The 7,573-nt window shown below is 38.1% G+C and overlaps 1 pseudogene; it reads right to left on the reverse strand.

Annotated features, from left to right (window-relative positions):
• Window positions 1-4,207: 4,207 nt before the first annotated feature.
• The window catches only part of LOC102847194, a 48,576-nt pseudogene continuing 45,210 nt past the window's right edge, over window positions 4,208-7,573 (reverse strand).

Here is a 7,573-nt window from a genome sequence, read left to right on the forward strand (position 1 = left end):
TGAGATGATATCTCATAGTTGTCTTGATTTGCATCTCTCTTAGAAATAGAGATTTTGAACATTTTTTCATGTACTTGTTGGCCATGTGAATCTTTGGTGAAGTGTCTGTTCATCTCCTGTGCCCATTTTTCAATTGAATTGTTTAACTCTATCTTGTTATGGTGCTCAAGAATTCTATAAATTCCAGACATAAGTCCCTTATCTGACATGTCATTACCAAACACTTTTTTTCCCAGTCTGTGGCTTCCCATTTTACCCTGTTGGAGAAGTTTTTGCATGGGCATAGGGATTTGATTCTTAGAAGGTCCCATTCATCTATTTTTTCTTCTCTTCAATGTAGATTTTTCAGGATACTTGGAAGACTGTTTATGTTGTGGATTAGGACTACTAAAGTTCTTCCAAACTTTTCTTTAAAGAAGTTTATAATCCTTGGTTTTAGTCCTAGGTCCATGATCCACCTTGAGTTGATTTTTGTATATGTAGTGAGGTGTGGACCTTGCTTGAGTCTTCTGCAGATAGTTTTCCAATTTTGCCAACACCATTTGTTAAAAAGGCGGCCGGTTTTTCCACTTAACTGAAAATCTCCTTGTCAAAAAATCAGTTGACCATAAATAGATGGGTTGATTTTTGGGTTCTCAATTCTATTCCGTTGACCATGTGTCTGTCATTGTAGCAGTACCATGCTGTCTTAACCACTACAGCAGTGTAGTACGATTTGAAATCAGGGAGTAAGATGCCTCCTACCTTTTTTTCTATTATTAAGCAGTACTTTGCTCATTCGAGGCCTTTTTCCAATCCAAATGAAGCCTGAGATTGCCTTTTCCATCTCGTTGAAGAAAGGGATTGGTATTTGTATGGGGATTGGATTGAACTTGTAAATTGCCTTTGGTAGTATTGCCATTTTCACAATATTGAGTCTTCCTATCCCTGAGCAAGAGATATTCTTCCACTTCTCCAGGTCTCTTTTTGTTGTTTGTAGTAATGCTTTGTAATTTTCTTTGAATAGACCCTTTGCGCTTCTGGTTAAATTTACTCCCACGTATTTAATCTTATGATTAGCTATTGTGAAGGGTATTGTGTTTCTTAGTTCTGGCTCTGTATTCTCTTTGTCATTGCAGAAAAATCCAACTGGTTTTTGTGTGTTAATCTTGTATCCTGCTACTTTGCTGAATTGGTCCACTATGTTCAAAAGTTTTATTGCTGAGTCTTTAGGGTTTTCTAGGTATACTATCATATCATCTGCATGGAGAGATAAGTTTACCTCCTCTTTGCAAATTTGAGTACCTCTTATTTCCTTCTCTTGTCTTATTGCTATCACTAAGACTTCCAATACAATATTGAATAAGAGAGGTGAGAGTGGGCATCCTTGCCTCGTTCCTGTTCTTAAAGGGAATGCCTTTAACCTCTCTCCATTGATAATAATGTTGGCTCTTGGGTTTGCATAAATACTTTTTACTTTGTTGAAAAAATTCCCCTCTTATCCTATTTTTTTGGGTGTTTGAATCAGGAAAGGGTGTTGGATTTTGTCAAGGGCCTTTTCTGCATCAATTCATAGGATCATGGGGTTCTTTCTCTTTGCTTTGTTAATGTGATGAAATACATTGATTGTTTTCCTTATGTTGAACTATCCTTGCATACCTGTTATAAATCCCACTTGGTCATGGTGAATTATTTCTTTGACGTAACACTGAATTCTATTGGCCAGTATTTTATTCAGGATTTTTGTATCTATGTTCCTCTGAGATACTGGCCTATAGTCTTCTGTTTTTGTTGTGTCCTTTCCTGGCTTTGGTATAAATGATATGTTTGCTTCATAGAATGAATCTGGGAGAATTGCATCTTTATCTATTTCCTGAAATAACTTATGTAGAATTGGTGACAGTTCTTCTCTGAATGTTTGATAAAATTCATTTGTAAAACCATCTGGTCCAGGGCTCTTTTTGGTTGAAAGTTGTTGTATTACCTTTACAATTTCTTCTTTTGTAATGGGTCTGTTCAGATGTTCAATTTCATTTTGTGTTAGTTTTGGTAGGTTGTGCATTTCTAAGTATTTGTTCATTGCCTCTAGGTTTTCATAATTGTTTGAGTATAGTTTTTCATAATACTCTAATGTTAGCTTTTTTATTTTAGTTGGTTCTGTTGTGATGTTGCCTGATTCATCTCTTATTAGAATTATTTGTGTCTGCTCTTTCTTTTCTTTTGTGAGTTTTGTTAATGGTTTGTTGATTTTTTTTACCTTTTCAAAGAACCAACTCCTAGGTTTGTTAATAGTTTCAATTGTTTTTCGGTTTTCTATTTCATTTCTTTCTGGTCTAATTTATATAATTTCAGGTTTTTTTAGAGGGTGTCGGGTTTTCTTGCTGTTGTTTTTCAATTTGCTGAAGATGTTGAGTTAGAGATTCAATGGTCAATTTTTCTTGCCTTTTGATGGGTTTGCTTATTGTTATACATTGACCTCTGATTATGGCTTTGGCTGTTTCCCAGAGGTTTTGGTAAGTGGTATTTTCATTGTCATTTGTTTCAAGAAACTTTTTTCTTTATGTTCCTTTATTGGAGCAAGATTCCTGACTGGTACAGTGATGTATATACTAAATATAAAGACCTGTAAAGAGAAATTACATACTATCCATCTAAACAAGTTTTGTTACACTTTGCCTCTTGATGGAATAGTTCTATTTTAAAAGTTTTATACGTCAAAAGCTTTGAATTAAACCAGGCTGGCTTAGGTAGCTTCTCAAAAACTACTTTATGCACAATGGCATTTAGCAGACTGAGCAGTGTTTACCCAGATTCACATAAATGTCTCATTTGCTAACTTTATGGAGAGCTGGTATTTGAGACAGGTACTCCTGAGTTTCTCACCACCAACACGGACTCAGTGGCTGTCTTCTGAGGCACATCACGACATTACAGTGCCAGTGAAGACATGGCAGCAACTGCCCAGTGTGTCTCCACATTAGAGCACCAGGTCTGATAGTGGTGGCAGGCACTATTATCATTACATCCAAGAAAGAAAGGGCCATTTTAGTAAAAACTGCCAATTTGAGATAAAAATCAAGGGTACACATACTAAAATCTTGAGTTTTATACAATCTAAATCCCCAATGCTGTGAATTACTTCCAGAAACCAATGGCAAATTGTACCCAGTGTTTCCCAGTTAGAAGTCTTTAATATTGACTCAAATCTCTTTACTCAATCCACATAGCCCTGAGGTCAACTCGCAAAGTGCTCATCAAAAAAATATGGAGTTAAGAGGACAAAAGTTGACAATGATATATTAAACAAGTCAAACCGGGAGGTCTTACCTGTTCTGAGAGAAAAGCATCAAATCCTCATGTACACATTTAGTTTTATTGTAACAAAGCAACTTGTACACTTTTAACGTTTAAAACTGAGCATCATCTTTTCTTTCCAGTGAAACAAAAAGAAAATTTAAAAATAAACAGGAACAAAATTACAATAGAGAATGTCAATTCCAAATAAGATCCTACAGGTTCTGCTGATTCTCCCACTGAGTGGCAGGGCTCAAGTCATCATTAGGAGAGAATTTTATTTTAAAAGTGTCATCTTAAACTGCAAAGATGTTCGTTAAACATCACAATTAAACATGCCAAAGGAGAAGCCATGTTGTCCAAAATGCCCACTTAACCCACCCAAACATCTCAAACCCACCCTTTGCAGACCTTCTATAACCCCATTTTTTAAAGTTCTTTTCTTCTTTTTTTAAACAAGAGAAAGTAGATAGATACATGTTGGTAAATGCTAACTGTCCATATTCACATAGAGACACAGTGTAATCTCTGAGCCCAATATACAGAGAGAGGAAAAAAGCTAGAATTCTATGCACTACTACACAGGGGCCTAGCACCCTCCAGCTTCCAGCAGAGTGAAGGGAGCAGAAGGTTTTTCTTTTTTTCCCATAGAGCATGGTGGTGGTGTGTTGATTCCATATTTCTGTTGAGACAGGAAGGGATAAAAAATCTGGAACAGAAAGGGGTAGAGATTCTTTTCCCACTGTATTCTGTTCAAGGTATTTTCCCCAAAATTAAAGTTGAGAACCATGGTGTAAAGGAGAGAAAGGAGACCTCAAGGATGGGGTGACTGAGTACAAGAGAGGGGAGGAAAAAATAAACAAAACAACAAAAGACTGCAACTTGCTCCCAGGGACTGAAGAAAATTTAAAAAGGTTGGAATCCATCAGTGTTCTTAGTCATCTTCTCCTTCGTCTTCCTCTCCTTCTTTTCCCTCATCATCATCTTCTTCCCCTTCATCTTCATCCCCTTCTTCATCAATATCTTCCAAACCTTCTTCTTCTTCATCATCTTCTCCTTCTCCTTCTTCATCATCCATATCTGGAACCAAATAGTACTGTAATGGATTTCGCCAAATATCATCTTTTATGACCTCTCCTAATTCATCTGCACCAGCATCAGAATGATCAGCGAACCAAGTAAAGAAGTTCTCTGGTTCTTCATGCTGTCTCTTCCTGCTGGCTTTATTCTGCGTTTGACTTGAACGTTTCGTCAAGTCCTTTCCAGATTTCCATTTAATTTCAGTTGATTTTGAGGATGGATCACCACTCTCATTCAAATGAAACTCTTTGGAGATAATTTTATTTTCGAAGTAAGGATTTTCATCAAAATAAAAATCTATTCTGTAACCTGATTTAATATCTTCAAATTCCATCACTTCAAATCTGGTCAAATAATGCAGTGCCTCTTCATCTTCCTCCCCAAGCAATGCAGACACTTGTGGATGGTTGACAAATGTTGTTACCCCAAAATTTGGGATTTTGGCCATCAACTCTGATCTCTTCTGAAAGAACGGTTGGCGGAGTTTGTTATATTTCTGTTCTACTTTCAAAATCTCCTCACTGGCTTGTTCATTAAGTCTATTTCATTTTGTACTTCATCAATATGTTCAATTGCTTCCTGCTGTTCTTTTTCTGAGGTCTCGTCGGCCCCGCCGTGGTTGGAGTTGAGCTCCTTTTTACCGACTTTGGCTGCCGGGGCTGAGATGGTGCTGCTCCGCGGTGGGGGGGGGGGGGGGGGGGGGGGGGAGAGAAGGGAAGGCGAAGGGGTCGGGCAGGCGGCTTCCCCACACGCGCGGGCGCTCGCTCAGTCCGACCGCCTCCTCAAGAAACTTTTTAATTTCCTTTTTTTATTTCTTTTTGTTCAAGCAAGGAATTGTTCAGCTTCCAAATGTATGTTTTTTCTCCTTTATCTTCTTCTTATTAATTTCTAATTTTATAGCATTATGGTCTGAAAAGATGCTTTGTATTATTTCTATTTTTTTTTTAATTTATTGATGCTTGCCTTGTGACCTAGAATGTGATCTATTCTGGAGAACGTTCCATGCACATTGGAGAAAAAGGTATACTGTGTATTTTTGGGGGGTGCATTAGCCTAAAAATATCTATGAGGTCAAGTTGGTTATTGTGTGGTTTAATTCTTCAGTATCTTAGTTGAGTTTCTTTCTGGTAGTTCTTTCTTTTCTTGAGAGGGGTGTATTGACGTTTCCAAGTACTATAGTAGTGTTGTCTATTTCCTTTTTCAGTTTTGTTAATGTTTGTTTTATGTATTTTGCTGGTCTTTTATTTGGTGCATAGATATTTACTATTGTTATGTCCTCTTGACCCTTTCAGCATTATGTAGTGACCTTCCTTGTACTTTGTGATGGTTTTTACATTGACATTTATTTTATCAGACATTAATATCGCTACTCCTGCTTTTTTTCTGGTTGCCATTTCTTGGTATTTTTTTCCTCCACCCTTTTATTTTTAGTCTGTCTTTATCTTCATTTTTCAAGTGTGTCTCTTGTAGACAATATATTGCTGGATTTTAGTTTTTTATCCAATCTGATACTCTTTTTCTCTTAGCAGTGTATTTAAACCCTTCACATTCAGTGTGACTATTGAGAGGCAAGGTTTTATTGCTATCATTGTGTTGAGTTCTTTTTGGTGTTGTTGCTGGTTACTTTGGTCCATGATACTTTCTATATTGTGGTACCTCTGTAAGAAGGACATCTCTGAGTCTTTCCTGCAATGCTGGTCTTGTTTTTACAAACTCTCTTAGGTTCTGCTTTTCTGGGAATATCTTGATCTCTCCTTCATTTTTGATGGATAATTTTGTTGGGTACAGTATTCTTGGTTGACAGATGTGTTCTTTGAGTGTTTGATATATGTCCTTCAACTCTCTTCTTGCTTGCATGGTTTCTGCTGAAAAATCGGCACTTAATCTTATCTTCTCTCCTTTATAGGTTACTATTTGTTTCTCCCTTGCTGCTTTCAGAATTCTCTCCTTATCTTTGGTTCTGGCAAATTTAACTATGATATGACTTGGTGTTTTCCTTTTGGGTCTAGTCTATATGGTGTTCGCTGAGCTTCTTGAATATATATTCTCTCACTCTTCATTATGCCTGCGAAGTTTTCCTCCAGTAATTTCCCCACAACTTTTACAGTGCCTTTGCTTTCTTCTTCCTGTTCTAGGATTCCAATGATGTGCATGTTATTTCTCTTGATGGTGTCCCCCATTATTTTTAGTTTTTCTTCTTTTTCCTTCCTTTCTGAGTCTGCCTTTTACTCTAGCAGATCAGTGGTAACAATTCTGTCTTCTATTTCACTGGTTCTGTGTTCCATCTCTTCAACTCTGCTCATGTGTCCCTCCATCATGTTGACAGAATCTGAAACATTGGACCTCCTAGTTTGGATAGTGGTTTCTTGTTTTTCCAGTGCCAGTAATGCCTCATTTGTTTTCTCTACATTGTTATGGACTGTTTTTGCTTGAGTATCCTGTAATTCTTCAAGTTTGTCTTTCATCCATTGAGAATGTTCAATCATTGTTCTTTTAAATTCTGTGTCAGAAAGTGCCATGAGACTTTCTGGCTTCAGGAAATCCATTGATACTGTGTCACTCTTTGGGGGTGACATCTTGCTTTGCATTTGTGTTTTGTGTGGGACAGTTTGCTTTCTTCAAGACATTGATATGTTCTTGATCTGAAGACAGTGCTCTAGACATCAGTTGGGTAGCTACCCCACTTGTGTTTTTCTCTGAACTTCTGACTCCAGATAAATGTCAGTTCAGAGCCTGTGAGAGCAGCCTGTTGTAGTTAAGACAAGTCAAGTTGCTCCAGATTAAAGGCAGGTTGATTAGCCAGACATGTAGGCACAGTTGTGGAGCCAAATGGGGTGGGGCATGCATGGGGGTGGCAATCACAAGGGCAAGTCAACCACTTGGGGTACCTCACTCAGACCTCAGCTGTCTGGGTGTACTTACAATTGGGGTCCCTATTCAAATTCCAGCTGTCCTTCTCCCACCCAGTGGTTTCCACTCAGTGGTCCCTGTCCAGTGGCACTTACACAGGTGCCCTTGTGCAGTGGTTCCTGCCCAAGCAGGGTCCTGGTTCCAACAGAACAAAGTCAAATTCCCACCAACCCACTCTCCTCTGACTGGTCTGCAATGTCCACAAAAGTTCAGACAAATTAGCACTGGCCCACTCATTCCTGGGTAGTTGGTGTGACACAAGAGACCTCAGCCAAATTCCCACCAGTGGGCTCACCCTTGGGTACTCTCC

The sequence above is a fragment of the Elephantulus edwardii genome, unplaced genomic scaffold (genome assembly GCF_000299155.1).
Source record: "Elephantulus edwardii isolate Elephantulus edwardi_28Jun2011 unplaced genomic scaffold, EleEdw1.0 scaffold00423, whole genome shotgun sequence".
NCBI classification, from domain to species: Eukaryota; Metazoa; Chordata; class Mammalia; order Macroscelidea; family Macroscelididae; genus Elephantulus; species Elephantulus edwardii.